Below are 16,027 nucleotides of genomic sequence, written 5' to 3'. Positions count from 1 at the left end.
CCTAAGCCCTGAAAGGAGAACACAGGAATAACAGGCAATCATCTGTCAAGGGAAACCAATGAGTCCTTCATATCCTGCCCAGCTGGGTACAGTAGGAGAGTAATGGCAAGTGCCATGGCCCCTGAGCCTCAGGAAAGACACAGCTGTGACCAGGTCAAGGGATGCCCCACCTCCAATCCCACCTTTGGTAGTAAGCACCAGAGCAGAGCTGCTGGTGCACTTATGTGCTTCACAATCCGTGCATCCCAGAATATAAAGCCATCATAAACCTATTCTATTCAAACGTAAAATGGAACACTCATTGAAGACACTACAAGGGCAAACTCTTCCTTCCTCCTTAATTAAATAAGAGTCCCACACTGTGATATGGAGAGAACAATACAAAAGAAACTACACAAAACAACAGAGATTTCCAACAAGGTTGCCTAGTCCCACAAGGTAAGTCTTCAGTGGAAACAGAGGAGGCAATAGGAATTGAACCTCAAAATGACACATGATAGATGAACCTGACCAAGCAAACTACAGAACTGGTAGCAAACAAACAAACATACAAAAAAACAAATGAATAAAAGCCACACAGCTATCTTCACTAGGCTTGAACTAACAGACAAAAAGCAGAGAGACCTCAAAAGAGAGATAAATGAAGTGATAGTGAACCAAAACATAGAGGCTCTCAATATCTACCTGGTTAAGCTTAATGAATACTTAAGTAAATGCAAGAATGAATTCCAAGAAACATTAAGAAAATCAAAGCATAACTTGAAATTTAAACTTGACAGAGGAATGGATACTAAATAGAAAAAGGCAACAGAAGATACAAACCAAGTTAAACTAGTGAAAATATCTCTAGAAATACTCAAGAACAGAGGTAACCATATGGAGGACAGAAGCTCAGAGCTGGAAGACAAAACAGAGGAAACAGTTCGAGAGTCCAAAAATTTTAATAAGTGCAAAAAAGTCTTGTGAACAGAACATGACAGAACTGTGGTATACCCTAAAACATCCTAACATTTGCATTCAGATCATGGATACACAACAAGGGGAAGAAATTTAGACCAAAAGCATGGAGAACTTATTGAACAATATTATTGAAGAAAACTTTCTCACCCTCTCAAAACAGAGTCCCATCAAGATATAAGAAGCTAATAGAACTCCAAACAGATTGGACCAAACAAGAAACTCTCCAAGGCACATCATCACTAAAACTCAAAACAAAGAAATCTGCTCAGTGAATAGGACCCCTAGGAACCAGGTTAGAATCCTATGGAAACAAATATGCTCTCCAATGACAAGCTCCCACTAGTCTTTGGCTTAAAGAGGGGCCACATTCATCAAATTCTCTCTAAATTAGTAATATATCACACTTAACCTATGCTGACTTCACTCTCAATTGGAGAACCTGTTTTTCTCTTTCAAAAGGTAGTGTGACCCAAGGAGATAAACCACCCTTGCACTTAGTTAAGACCCAGCTGAAACTAAAAAGGAATTGGGGAGATGAGCAAGAGTGTTGCTTCCATGATGGATACTCAATGCATACCAAAGAGGAAATCCAGGCTCCTAAGAGCTCATCACTGAGGTGGACTTAAAAACACCCACCATGGCTCATGGAATTTTGAAGAACAAGTGACTGAAAGATTGTAAGAGCCACAGGTTGGGACATCATGTCTAGAGTCATTGCCTCCCCTCCAATAACAAACTACTGTTCTCATAATGCATAACCCATGGGGACTAGCAGCAACTTCACTGAGGAGGATCCCCAGCAGAATGGGGACAGGGAAGAGGGAAAGGATGGTGCTAACACATGATATATCTATGTTAAGTATGTCTGTTATAACCTGAAAATCACTGCCTGTCAAGTATAGGCATTGTTCTTTTTTTATATAGAATCCAGTGTTCTTTTGGTTCTGTGATATGAATTTCTTCTCTTCTTTTTCTTTCATGTTCTGAGTTCTATAATCATTCACCTTGATCTAGGCTCTTCAGTTCCATACTAAAATGCTCAGTGTACTCTTTAGAAGAAAATGTCTTTCATTTTGAGCACTTTTTATATATCACTTTTATGTTAATTTCCTGTCTCTCATCCTCTCTGTCATCTATCTTTCTAAAATTTATACTAGAAATGAAGATTATCTCCTAGTTTTCCACTCTTCTCTTTTTATTTTCCACTTCAATACTTTTACTAAGATTTTAGGACATATATTTTCCAAATTTTTCTTTGAATTTTCGGGTGACATACTGTTTTACTTACAAAACTTCTTAATGTTTCTTAATTGTTTTTAACCATACCATCCTGCTCTTATACATAAACATAGTACTATCTTAAATATAAGATCTGAAATATTGTTGATTGTTAACATTTTCTTTCCTTTACTTCCTCTCCTTTAAAAATAAAATCTGTGGGCTGGAGAGATGGCTTAGCAGTTGAGTGCTTGCCTGTGAAGCCTGAGGACCCCAGTTCAAGGCTTGATTTCCCAGGACTCACGTTAGCCAGATGCACAAGGGGGCACACATGTCTGGAGTTCATTTGCAGTAGCTGGAAGCCCTGGTGCTCTCTCTCTCTCTCTCTCTCTGCCTCTTTTTCTCTCTGTCTGTTGCTCTCAAATAAATAAATAAAAATAAACAAAAAGATTAAAAAAAATAAAATCTGTTTACCTTCTTCTGTCTTACTCATTGAAACTTTTCTTCAAAAATCTTGTACCATTTGCCTGTTACAAACTTCACACTGAAGAACATTGAGCCAGAAAAAAAGTATCCCCCTTTGTTGAGAGAGATTCTGAACAAAAATCATTTTATCCAAGAATCATTCTATTTCCCAAGACAGTAATAGCCTGCTTTTCTGACAGAAGCGTCTACTACTTTTAACTACTATTTCTCTTAGTTTTCAGTCCCTTTGTTTTCTAGTGCCCTCTATTATCCAGATATCCCTGGCTATAGAGCTTCCAAGGTGTTTTTTTTTTCCCCAAAGATTAATATTTCTATGTGAAGAGGATGGTAGGCAATAGGGAGAGCATTGCATACTCATATTAGGTTGAAACAGGCCTAAGGATCCCCAAATTTTGTGCTCTTTATTAATCTTGTGAATCAAAGTGTATTGGAAGTTTCAGACTCATCTATCTCACTGCTTTTAAGATCACAAGGTCTATATACTCCATCTCCTTGCTCCTAGTTAGTACCTCCATCTGCATGAAAACAGTGGTCATTTCCTCTGTCTTGCTAAGTTGGTTACCACTCAGTTTTCTGTATTTTATTGAAAGCTATTACCCACTTGTTCCTCCTATCCAAATTTTTTAATCATAGGAATTCTTACTAAATATTATTACTTAATAACTTTACTATTTTTTATTAATTTCTTTCTTACTTTCCTTTTTTTGTTGTTGTTTTTTTCTAGGTAAAGTCTCACTTTGGTCCAGGTTAACTTGGAATTAACCATGTAGTCTCAGGGTGGCCTCAAACTCACAGCAATCCTCCTACCTCTGCCTCCTGAGTGCTGGGATTAAAGGTGTGTGCCACCACGCCCAGCTTATTTAATAATATTTTCTGTGGAATGAAAAGAATACAAAGTCAAAGAGACAATTTGTCATATTAAGGTATATCACTTTAAGCAAAGGAATGATGACTCAATTTCAGCCACATAAACATTTTTAGAAATGAACATGACCCACCACGCTGTACACTCCTTAGCTTCTACCCAGGGTTCTAGCTCTTGGTATGAGGAGACAAAGGGTAGCCCATTAATACAAATGATACAAGTATGTCATTAATGCCATTATTTTCCAAACACTTAAGGTACCTGGCCAGGAATAAGAATAGTTTGATACTGAAATACTTTTGCTTCTGAGCTCCTGTCTTTATGTTATATTTGAAACAACCCATCAACTGACTTGGCTTTCTGACCTGGAGCTTTTCTCCTGCCAACATCCACAATAAATAACTGCTCTTTGCTTCACTGCCCATCAGGCAAGTTCAGTTGTTCATCAATAAGGGGTTCCTAATTTGTCAAACCTTTGTGATATAATGATGGGTCAAGAGGAATTTGATGGGATTAAAAAGAGCCAAAATGACCTCTATCACTACTCTGTGTCTTCACAAGGCAACTTTCAGAGCCCCTGACCTAAAACCTGTGCAACTAACACCCACTGGGTAGTACATGAACCTACAGCAAGTTTCCTGCATGGTCCAGGGCAAGGAGCCAGCTCCAGCTCACATATAGCTACCTCCCTCTCCAACTAGTGTTTTGGCTTCCCAGAAGACTGAGTCCTTCTGAGGTAGCTAAAGATGCCTCTCCAATACCACTTTCTGCTCAGATGTAAACACATGGTCACCTATACATACAGATTCTACCAACCTGCCAATGGGAATCCATCACTTAAATTCTCCTTTCCCTGCATAAAACTAGCTCCTGAGCAAACTCTACAGCTTCTCATAACTAAACCCCATCTGGTCCAGATTTGACTTTTGCCTTATAATTGTTGTTTAGCAAGTCCCACAGGTGAGGTGACATGGTATAATGTAATAGATTATATGCTGGAGCCAGACGGTCTTGGGTTAAACTACATTTCTGGTACTTATATGTGGTAGCTTGGGCAAGTCATTGCATCTCCTTGAGCCTATTACCTAATCTGAAACATGTAAGAGCAAAAAATTCAAACTTGAAGAGCTGCAGGGATCTGGCAAAGTAATATAGCAATTACCACAGCTCATAAAATAGAACAACCACTTGCTAAGTATGAGAACCACTGAGGATCTTATCCTTTCATAAAGAACTGAAGAGAGAGTCTGGCAAAGCTATATCCATTTTGATAGCATCCTGGACTCCCAAATTAGATAGTTTTTTTTTGTTGTTGTTATTTTTTGTTTGCTTGTTTTTCATGGTAGGGTCTCACTCTGGTCCAGGCTGACCTACAATTCACTATGTAGTCTCAGGGTGGCCTCAATCTTATGTGACCTTTCTACCTCTGCCTCCTGAGTGCTGGGACTAAAGGCGTGCACCACAACACCCGGCTTTAAATAGTTTAAATTTAGTGCTAACTTCTATATGCTTCTTAATCACTCATTTTCCAACTAAATTAGAAAAATTAATCATTGAGACATTTTAACATCCAGTGTTTTTAAAATAAAAATAGAAAATAAATATTTATACTTAAATGGAAATATTTTAAATTAATTTGAATCAATAAAAATAGCACAAAAATCATTCCTCTAGGTTTAATAGTTCCTGACAAGTGGAAAAGTAACTGTGCTCAGAGGTGTCAACTATTGACCTAGTAGATGCTTTTTAAATCCCAAATGTTCTTTTGTTTGTTTGTTTGTTTGTTTTTTTGAGGTAGAGTCTCAGTCTAGCCCAGGCTGATCTGGAACTTACTCTGTAGCTGTAGGATGGCCATAAACTCCCAGCAATCCTACCTCTGCCTCCCAAATGCTGAGATTCAAGGCAGGCACCACCATCCCCAGATAAATCCCAAATGTTTAAACAGAATGCTAGGATTCTATTTATAGAAAGATATTTTTTTTTTATTTTGTGATTGTATTTTCTTTGAAATATGGAGTAGTAGTAATATGCTACTGTACTAGCTAGGACTCTTCCTAAAATCTCAGCCTTCAAAGAAATTTGGTAAATTAGTAGAAGAGTAAATTAATTAACCCTTTAGACTTTTTTAAACTAAGTATGAAATTACATAAACAAAACAGAAAAAATATGTTAATTCTTTCATAATTTCTGAGTTTTTGCCAATTTTTTTTCATTTAACTAAGTCATCACACCTTCCAAGTGGAAAATAATATGCAAACCACCCAGTCCAGACTGATATAAACATGTATACCTTCCATTCCAAACCTCAGAAATTCCTGCAGTGTAATAAAAGTACATGGGATATGCTTGACAGGGTACTTATCCACAAAATGAATCTGACACTTACTTAGTTTGACAATACCACTACTGTGAGAATGCATTTAACATACAGGACTGCTATCAGCAATCCCCTGACAAATATGTACACTCCATGTTGAGTAGAAAGCAAGTCACCAGCAAATAAAATAGTACTGTTAACTGGGATGGATTGGTTAAGATCATCCAAAGAAATAAATGAGTATTAATTCCACACTGTGCCAGAGCCTGCCTAATTGCCTATTCCTAATTTCAGAGGGGCAGGGGTCTTAATAAAGAACACAGTGCTGCCAGTGGAAGGCGTGAGAGAGCATAAATAAAATTCCAAAAGTTTAATGTCGCTTAACTTCTGACACCTGAACATGATTGTAGGTTGGAGTTCTTGGTAAATGGTCATAGCCCCTCTGTAGAGCACTTTCCAGGATGAATCTAAGGAATCATTGCTTCAAGTTAGGTAGCAAAGGTGATTTATAGCGCAGATCATGAGACAGAGCTTCAGAACTTGCAGGGTTCTCTTCTGAGAACCTGGGAAGACCTTAGGATATGTTCATACTGACTGACATTTTTAGACATTTGGAACAAGTGTGATCTGTCACAATTTCCATGAAGACTACTTTCATATACTTTACTTTTCCACCTTCACCTGGCTGAGGGGTATGGTATGCTTATGGGTACTTTGGGAACCCTCCAGGAAGTAGTTGACCTTTAATTGGGTCATTATGTGCTTCTCAATTAGGAAAGTTATTACTCCAGGTCTGAGAAGAAAATTGGCTTCTAGGAATGTTAATATTGCTGGCTCTCCCAATCACCCCTGTGCTGCAACCTAAAGAAGCAGGCGAGAGGCTATGTAACAAATGTGGCCTGCACTGTCCAGCAGCAAGACAAAGTGAAGGGAAGAAGAATTTAAAATAGAAGTCCAGAACCAGAAACTAGGTTATGCAAAAGTTTCCCAAATCTTCTAGAAAAACACTGTCACTCAAACAAATGTTGAATCAATTTCTGAATGAGAACATATTCTCAGTAGAACATATTAGAAAAAAATGTGTTGAACATTGTTGCATGTAACCCCCCACCAAAAAAAATTAACAATGTCCTTTTATAAAAGGCCAATGGAGGCAATTAAAATTATCATGTAATCTTGCTGGATATATCACATCTCATGGTAATGAATGGTTTTGTTCATTTTAAAAAACTTTTATTTATTTTTATTTCTTGCTCTAAATATACAATTTGTATATAAATTATTAATTTGTGAATATTTTTTTCTTCTCTCTTTCTTTTGGTCAGATTTGCTAAGGGTTTATCAATCTTGTTTATCCTTTCAAAGAACCAACTCTTTGTTTCATTAATTCTTTGGATTGATATTTTTGTTTCTATTTCATTAATTTCTGCCCTAATCTTTATTATTTCTTCCCATCTACTGATTTTTGGTTTGCCTTGCTCTTCTTTTTCCAAGGCTTTAAGGTGAAGCATTAGGTCATTTACTTATGACCTATCTAATTTCTTAACATAGGTACTTAAGGCTATAAATTTACCTCTTAGGACTGCTTTCATTGTGTCTCAGAGATTTTGATATGTTGTGTTCTCATTATTGTTTGACTCTATCAAGTTTTTGACTTCCTTCTTGATTTCTTCATTGACCCATTCATCATTTAGTAGTGTATTGTTTAGTTTCCGTGATTTTGTGTATGCTCTATAGCCTTTCTTGCTACTGATTTGTAGTTTAATTCCATTGTGGTCAGATAGAATGCACTATATTTGTTAAGATTTGCTTTGTGTCTAATATATGGTCTATTTTAGAGAATGTTCCATGTGCTGCTGAAAAGAATGTATGTTCTGCAGCCTTTGGATGAAATGTCCTGTATATATCTGTTAGGTCCATTCCTTCTATGACCTCATTTAGTCCAGATGCCTCTCTCTTTATTTTTTCCCAGGATGACCTGTCAATTGATGAGAGTGGTGTGTTAAAGTCCTTAACCACCACTGTGTTTGGTGTTATCTGTGACCATAGTTCTAATAGTGTTTGTTTGATGAATTTGGGAGCCCCCATGTTAGGTGCATATATGTTTAGGATTGTAATGTCCTCCTGTTGGAGTGTGCCCTTAATCAATATAAAGTGACCTTCCTTATCTTTCTTGACTAACATTGGACTAAAGTCTACCTTGTCAGATATTAGGATAGCAACCCCTGCTTGTTTTCTAGGTCCATTTGCTTGAAACACCATCTTCCAACCTTTCACCCTAAGATAATGTCTATCCTTTGTAGAAAGGTGAGTTTCTTGGAGAAAACAAATTATAAGATCCTGCTTTTTAACCCAGTCTGCAAACCTATCTCTTTTCGTTGGGGCATTGAGGCCGTTGATATTAAGAGATATTATTGAAAGGTGTGTATTTATGTTTGCCTTTTTTTTTTTTTTTGTGGTTCCAGTTCTACCTATTTTCTCTTGTGTTAACTAGTATTTGAGTATTGCTTGTTTTTTCTAGGTTCCTTTTCTTCAGCATGGAGGATCCTATCAAGTATTTTCTGTAGAGCTGGTTTTGTCTTCAAATACTCCTTTAACCTGCTTTTGTCATGTAATGTAGTTATTTCTCTGTCTATTTGAATGGATAGCTTTGCAGGATAAAGTAACCTTGGTTGAGAGTTGTTATCTTTCAGAACTTGGAATACATCACTCCAAGCCCTTCTGGCTTTAAAAGTTTGTGTTGAATAATCTGCTGTAATCCTGATGGGCTTGCTTTTGTAGGTAACTTGATTTTTCTCTCTAACTGCTTTCAATATTTTTTCTTTGGTGTGTGTGTTTGGAAGTTTGATTATAATATGGCGAGGAGAGGTTCTTTCCAGGTTTTGTCTGGCTGGGCTTCTAAAGGCTTCCTGTATCTGCATTGGCACCTCTTTCCCTATTTGGGGGAAATTTTCTTCTATGATTTTATTGAAGACGCCTACTATGCCTTTGGAATGTAATTCTTCTCCTTCTACTATGCCCTGAATTCTTATATTTGATCTTTTCATAGTGTCCCGAATGTCTGGAAATTCACACTCATACTTTTCTATAAGTTTGTCTATCTCTTTGTTGGACTGTATTAGATCTGCCACCTGGTCTTCTAGCTTAGATATTCTATCCTCTCCTTCATCCATTCTACTGGTGAGATTTTCTACAGAGTTTTTTAGTTCATTAACTGTGTTCTTCATTGCTAGTAATTCTGACTGGTTTTTCTTTATTATTTCTATTTCCTTATTTATGTCTTGTATTGCCTTCTTTATTTCATGAAATTGGTGTCCTGCAACTTCTTTGATTCCTTTGATTTCCTCTTTAAGTTCCTCTTTCACTCCTTTGATTTGTTATCTGACTTCTTTGACCATATTTACAATCATTCTTTTGAAATCTTTCTCAGGCATTTCCTCTAACTCATTCTCACTGGAGATCATTTCTGATGCATTAATACTTTTAGGTGGATTTATATCATCTTGGTTTTTAGTATTTCTTGTGTTATAATCTTGGATTAAGTAAATTCTTGGATTTTCTAGCTAGCTGGGTATTCTTAGCTGTATCAGTTGATTTGATGTTATGTATTTTTTAGGGTAGGAGCTTAAGGTGTTAGGTGTGGCTCTTAAGACTCAGAGTATCTACAAAGGTGCTCCTACGGGCTGAGTTTCCTTGCTATGGGAGTATTCAAGTAGGCTGAGTGGAATAAAATACAGGTAGATTCTAAAAGTTAACTAAACACTGTACCCATTCAATCAAAAACAGCCCCAAGTATGTATGCCAGAGTAGTATTATAACAACCAGATCCTCTATCAACATACAGGTTATGATTTCTGGTCTGTTGAGGGATCCAAGTCAACTTCTGACCAAGTGAGACCCTTCCCTGGTGCAATCCCAGTTACCTTGGATGATTTTGGTCTCAGTCAAGTTGCTGCCTGGTCATTGGGCTGCTGTTCTGATTTCTGGAGCTGGGCACTGGCTTTTCCTGCAGGGCAAACCAAGCCTGGCAACTGTAGACCTGCAGATCAGCACCCCCGCTGCTAGAACTGCTGCTGCTAAAGCTGCCTCTGCTGGGTCTGTCAGCAGCTGAAGCTGCTGCTGCTGGGCCCACCGCTGCTGCTGCTTCTGCTGCTATTGCTGCTGTAGCTGCCACTTCTGGAACCACAGCTGCCACTGAAGCTACTGCTGCTGGGTCTACCACTGTTGCCACTACTGGATCTGCTCCTTCTTGTGTACCGTTGTCAGCCCAAGTTGGCATGGCCAGGTCCGGGACCACTGCTCTGTTTGCTGGAGCTGGGCTCAGGCAGTGGGGGAGGGGAGGGAGCCCCACCTGCTCTGGTTCTCTAGCCCTTCCACGTGTTCTTCTAACTCGTGGTCTGCTCCTCCATTGCTCACTGCTGCTCTCCCTTTACGTTTCCTGAGCTGCAGAGAGCTCCGGTGTGAGTGGAAGCTCCTGCACCTGGCTTTTCCTGTGGCTGGAGCCAAGCCTGGCGGCTTTCTGGAGCGCTGCCACCGCCGCAGTTGGCAGAGCTGCCGGGGCTGCTTTTGCCGGACTGTGCGGGCTCTGGATGCTCTGCATCTCTTCTACTTCTCCGCTGCTGCTTCAAGTTCCTATACACGTCACTTTTTTTAGTAAAAGTGTGTATTTTGCTGAATTTTTTTAGCCCCCTCTTCCCCCAGGCTGCTTTGGCATGGTACCTATGCCGCCAACTTAACTGGAAGTCTCCAATATTTTTTTCTTTAAGAAGCCCTCCAGTATTTCATGTGAAGCCCTATAAATCCTCAATTTGCTGATATGATATCTCATGGAATAATTAAATGTCACTCTTGAAATATATGTGAAAGCTCCAAGAAGCATAGTCTTAAATTTACTCAGGGTTCACTTGTATAGCTTCATTGTTAAAATTGGTTTTTATGTAATATTTTAGATACTGCTAGTGTAGGGCTGAAAGGATGGCTTGGGGTAAAGTGCTTGTCACAAAAGCATGAGTACCTTAGTTCAGATCTCCATCTCCACATAAAAAAGTGGAAGTTTCTTCTGTAATTCCAGCATGCCTATGGCAACATGGAGATGGGAAAAATAGCTTACAAGAGAGGTAGTTTGATTAAAAAAAAAAGTGAACAGAAACCCTGCTTCAAATGACATTGAAGGCAAGAACAGATACCCCTAAGCTGTGATGTCTATATGCAGGCAGGCTGTGGCACATGTGCAACTACATTCACACACATGAACATGCACAAACACGTAGCCCAAAAAAGAAAGAAACTGCTCATGTAGGATTTTTCATTCCACCAAAAATTTCATACCAAATGTCACCACCTCTTAAGACCACTACTATGGTAGGTTGAATTCGATGTCCTCCATTACTCATGTGTTTTGAATACTTGGTCCCCAGGTGGTAACAAGCTGGGAGGTGGATCCATGACAGAAAAGGTATATTGTTGGGGGCAGGCTTTGGGGTGTTTTAAGCAAGCTTCCCCCTTGCCAGAGCTCAGCTCACTGTCTTGCTGATATCTCCCATCTGCTGAGGCATGAAGTAATGTACAGGTTTTGCCATAGGATGGTCCTTTTCCTGGGATTATGAAAATTCTCCATGGGACTCAGTTGCTTTTCATTCAGAATTTTATTCCAGCAATGAAAAGGTAACTATAACAACTACTTCTTGAACCTCCTTTCCTCAATTATCTTTAAGGAGATATTCTAGGTGTTGCTAAATCCTAGTAAATAGTTGGCTAATTAAATTTTAACATAAATATAATTCTAGAGAATGTTCAAAATAGGACAAAATTGTGCTATTACTTCTCTAGTGTACTCAGTGAAACACAGGTACATTTGGTTCTCACCTGTTCACTGTGTAAAATGCAGCCACTTCTAGGCTCTATAAAGACTAAAGCACTCCGTAAACCTCAAAGCCTCCTGAGCCAGCATAAGATGTCAGCATGTCTGAGCAAGGCTGGAATTCTGCACTTGTTCCATCTGGTTCCAGTCAGAGTGAACCGAAGGCTTTGCACATTATGTTTTATATACTAATTCACCTTCGATCCAGACTGTCTTCATGAATTAAAATGTAGTCAAAATTATTTAAGTGTGGACTATATGCAAACAGTAAATGAGCATTTAGACCATTCACTCCCAATAGAGCTGATTAATATTTACACCAATATAAGTTGTTATTATGAAATAAAATTAGAAATAATAGTACGGTTTGTTAAAGAGATCTCTCCAGGTGTTAAGGGTCCAGGAAAGTCCTTGAACCCAAAACCCTAGGTTCGCTTCCAATTTTAATTGCAGAATCAAATAAAAAGAAGACTGAGAAGGATAATTATTAAATTATTATATTTATTAAGGGAAGTATAGAGCCAAGAAAAGGCACCCACATGGTTAGAGATCCTACATGGAGAGCCTGGAAAAACTGAAAAGAGAAGATAGAAAAGAAAGTTCAAGGAGTTCCTGCCAAGTGGGGAGCTGGAGGAGATAAAGAACTCATGTGAAGAGTAAGGGCTAGGGGGCCTTCCCAGCTCGGCCTTGACTAGGGCTTAGGCCAAGCGCCGCACAGCTGGCCTGAGGGAAAAAAATCACCCACAGCTAGAAGTTCCCAAGTGGTCAGACAGCCTGCCATATCCTTGAGAAGATATTTATAAGGCTGTCTTCTGGCTCAAGTGAATAAGAGGGACAGTTGGTTGGTTAGGAATAGGGGCTGTCTCAGGAAGAGGTTAGCCCTGGCAAGAAGCTTTGTGGGCTGAACTTGGAAAACCACAATGTTTCAATCCTATGAAAGACTACTGGCAGAAATCACCCAACAAAGAGCAGGTTATGGAGCGGGGGAAGGTTTATTTTGGCTTACAGCCTCAAGAGGAAGCTCCATGATAGCAAGGAAAACGATGGCATGAGCAGAAGGTGGACATCAGCTCCTGGCCAACATCAGGTGGACAACAGCCACAGGAGAGTGTGCCAAGCACTGGCAAGGGGAAACTGGCTATAACACCCATAAGCCTGCCCCATACAATACACTGCCTCTGGAAGGCGTTAATTCCCAAGTCTCCATAAGCTTGGAACATAGCATCCAGAACACCTAAGTTTATGGGGGACACCTGAATCAAACCACCCCACCACACAGGTCTCTAGGGAAGTAGACAAGAGATAAAATGTCAGATCAACTTTGATTTCTAACAAGTACTAATTTTCCTGCCATTTTTACCTTCAGAGGTCCAGTCACCCTAACTGTACCTCCCTATCAGCTGGGCTAGGGGTAAGGAGAGCCAGAGAACTGGCAAGGCAGTGAGTTTGGGAGGGTGAAAGATGAGGAGTTAATCCCTATTTTTAGGATCTGTGAAGACTCTTCTATTTTAGAAGTGTCTGCTTCGTAGTTGGAAATGTCACAGGCCAAGCCCATGAATATGTTCATTGGCCATGGTATAAAAAATATAAGATAAGCCTGTTGTTGTGCCTGAAAACACAAGAACCTTCATAGACAGAAAACTCCAAGATATTGTTTTCCACAAGGGATGCTTCTGACAGCTACTCAGTTTTTCTTCCAAACAAACTACACATCCTCCTTAGCATTCACTGGTTTATTTAACAATAGTAGAGGAGCCTGAATTCACAACTTATTAGTTTTAATGAAGAGGACCAAACTAATGGGTGTAAGCAGGCATCAGCAGCAACCACAGAAAATAAGGAGAAGTTCCAATAATATCAAGAATCAGAAAGCTACTGATCTCTGTGTGTATATTTTGCATCCTGCTACATTGCTAAAAGTATTTATCAGCTCTAACAGTTTGCTGGTAGAGTTTTTAGGATATTTTATGTATAGAATCATATCATCTTCAAATAGTGAACGGGTGCAATACTGGCATTCTTGTCTGTTCTCAGGGAAACTATCTGCTCTCTAATTGGACTGAAGGCCCGCTCTATGAGAGGGAATACATGCCTGGAACTAAAAACCTAATCATAGCCCTTAGGGGTATAAAGCCTGCTCTTGTATGGATAAATAAATACATATATGACTCTCACCAAACTGCCCTGAAAGCACTACACTTAGTGTTCATATTGACATATTAATGCTACTCTCATTTCTGGTTAGAGAGTTTTCTCTTTTCAGATGGAAATGACCACTGGCATGACCCAAAAGATGACATAGTGCTGAGAAGAAGGGATGGAGGTGTGTTCAGCACTGAAACATCTCACACCCTGCAAGGCTCCAGGTTCATTGTGGAAGAGGTGGCGGAAAGAATGCAAGAGCCAAAGGAAGGGTACCACCCCTTACATACAACTGTGCGGACAGAAATTGGCCTCAATACCCAAGACCTCACAGTGCCTAGCAACACCCACACAAGATCCTCATAATAGGAGAAAAAGATGATGACATCACATTAAAAGAGAGACTAATGGAGAGAGGGAGGGGATATGATGGAGAACACAGTTGTGAAGGTGAAAGCAGGGGTGGGGAGGGACATACCATGGTTTGTTGTCTGGAAATATATATATATATATATATATATATATATATATATATATATATATATATATATTCAGAAGGCTTTTTAACCCATGTAAGATTGTTTGTGAAAATTCAAAGCCATAAACCTCAATCTACAAAGCTCAAGGCTATCTTCTATTTGTCACATGAAACATTTTTATTTTCTTGGAGAGATGAGTACAAATGTTTATTCACTCCAAATAGGGCATAGACAACCTAGATCAAATCATGGTTACACTAAAACCAGTTTCGGTGAGCCAAGTTTATTGATGTTACATACAGAGCAGGGCTGAGGGGTTGCTTTCAGGAGCATGAGTTACTCTCAGGCAGCTATATCACGAAAAAGCCTACCGCAGCGCAGGAGGACTCCAGGAAGCCTTATCTCTGGAGCACACTGCACAACCTGCCGGCAGCTCTGCTGGTGGAGTTTCTATCACACTACAACACTTTCAGACAGCCCAAGTGGTCAAAGTTCCCACCCTTTATATAGCCTAGGGAGGGCTCTTGAAACAGTTTTCCCTGACCGCATCAGTCTCCCGAACCTCCCTCAATTCAGAGCAAACTGCTATATAACACTGGTCAGATTATGCTTTTGAACAATTACTTACTGTCCCTATAACTTTGGGGAATGGTCCTGTGTCCTTTGAAGTTTCAGCTCTTCCAAACTTGACCCCCTGAGTGTCCTGAGCCTCCCTTCATCTCCCAAGAGGAAATATTTCAGTTTAGAATAATCTTCTATACAGCACTTACCATTCATTTCATATAAATTCTGGTTAATCCTAATGGCGATGTGTTAGTGGAAGTGTTCCTCATTAAAGAGATTACTATAGTTAATTGATTTACTATGAGCAATGTGGATATATCTGGCAAGTTATATCTGACAGACATCTTTTCTTTTTTCTATCACTTGTCCTTCCCCTTTCAACACCTCTTTTCTCCCCTCTTTATAAACCTTGGGAGTATCAAGAGCATCCACAAGAAATGTCTGATATACTTGGACATTCAGCCATGGTGTGGAAGGTGCTTTGCAGAAAAATAAAGGACAACAAAGGGTAGAGGTGTAACAATGGGTGAGGAAACTGCTCTTCTGTTGTTTTACAGAGACAAATCCAGAAAGGACTCCTTTAAATTTGACATTTTGTCAAAGGCATGAATGACATAAGTGCCTAAATCATGCATGTACCTGAAGGTGAAATATAGAAAGAACAGTATTCAATAGTCCTAAAGTAGAAGATGACTTGGTACGATTAAAGAGCAAGATTATCAGGAAAGCTTAGAGAGAGATAAATGAGGTAGACAGGTCTGAGAGACAAGGTCAGAGAAAGCAGAGGTCAGCTCACAGAAAGCCTGCTTTTTAAGTCCTATAGGGACTTATGCTTTTAGACAGAAGGGAAGCCAGCTGGGAGGGCTGTTATTTGAGGAGCTTTTTGCATGGAAAACAGCCTTTAGAACAAGGTTTCAAGGAGGGAGACCAACAAGCCAGGAGATAAATGGCTGAGGTTTACACCAGATGGTAAGGTGTGGCTGGAAAGCAGATAAACTTTGGATATATTCTAAAATTAAAGATGATAAGATTTTCTAGTGATATGGTTATAAAACTTGAAAGATTGATAATGTGGAGATAATGATGAAATGATTATGAGAATAAAATATGAAAACTAACAATGGGAAAGAACTATG

At 39.2% G+C, this 16,027-nt stretch overlaps 1 protein-coding gene across 9 annotated transcripts in view; it reads right to left on the bottom strand.

The window, feature by feature from the left end:
* The window catches only part of Ccdc85a (coiled-coil domain containing 85A), a 261,994-nt gene that overhangs the window by 144,097 nt on the left and 101,870 nt on the right, over window positions 1–16,027 (bottom strand). The gene's annotated exons all lie outside the window — the stretch shown is intronic.

This window comes from Jaculus jaculus, chromosome 4 (genome assembly GCF_020740685.1).
Source record: "Jaculus jaculus isolate mJacJac1 chromosome 4, mJacJac1.mat.Y.cur, whole genome shotgun sequence".
In the NCBI taxonomy this organism is placed as follows: Eukaryota; Metazoa; Chordata; class Mammalia; order Rodentia; family Dipodidae; genus Jaculus; species Jaculus jaculus.
The sequence above is the reverse complement of the archived record's forward strand: the minus strand, read 5'-3'. Positions and strand labels throughout refer to the sequence as shown.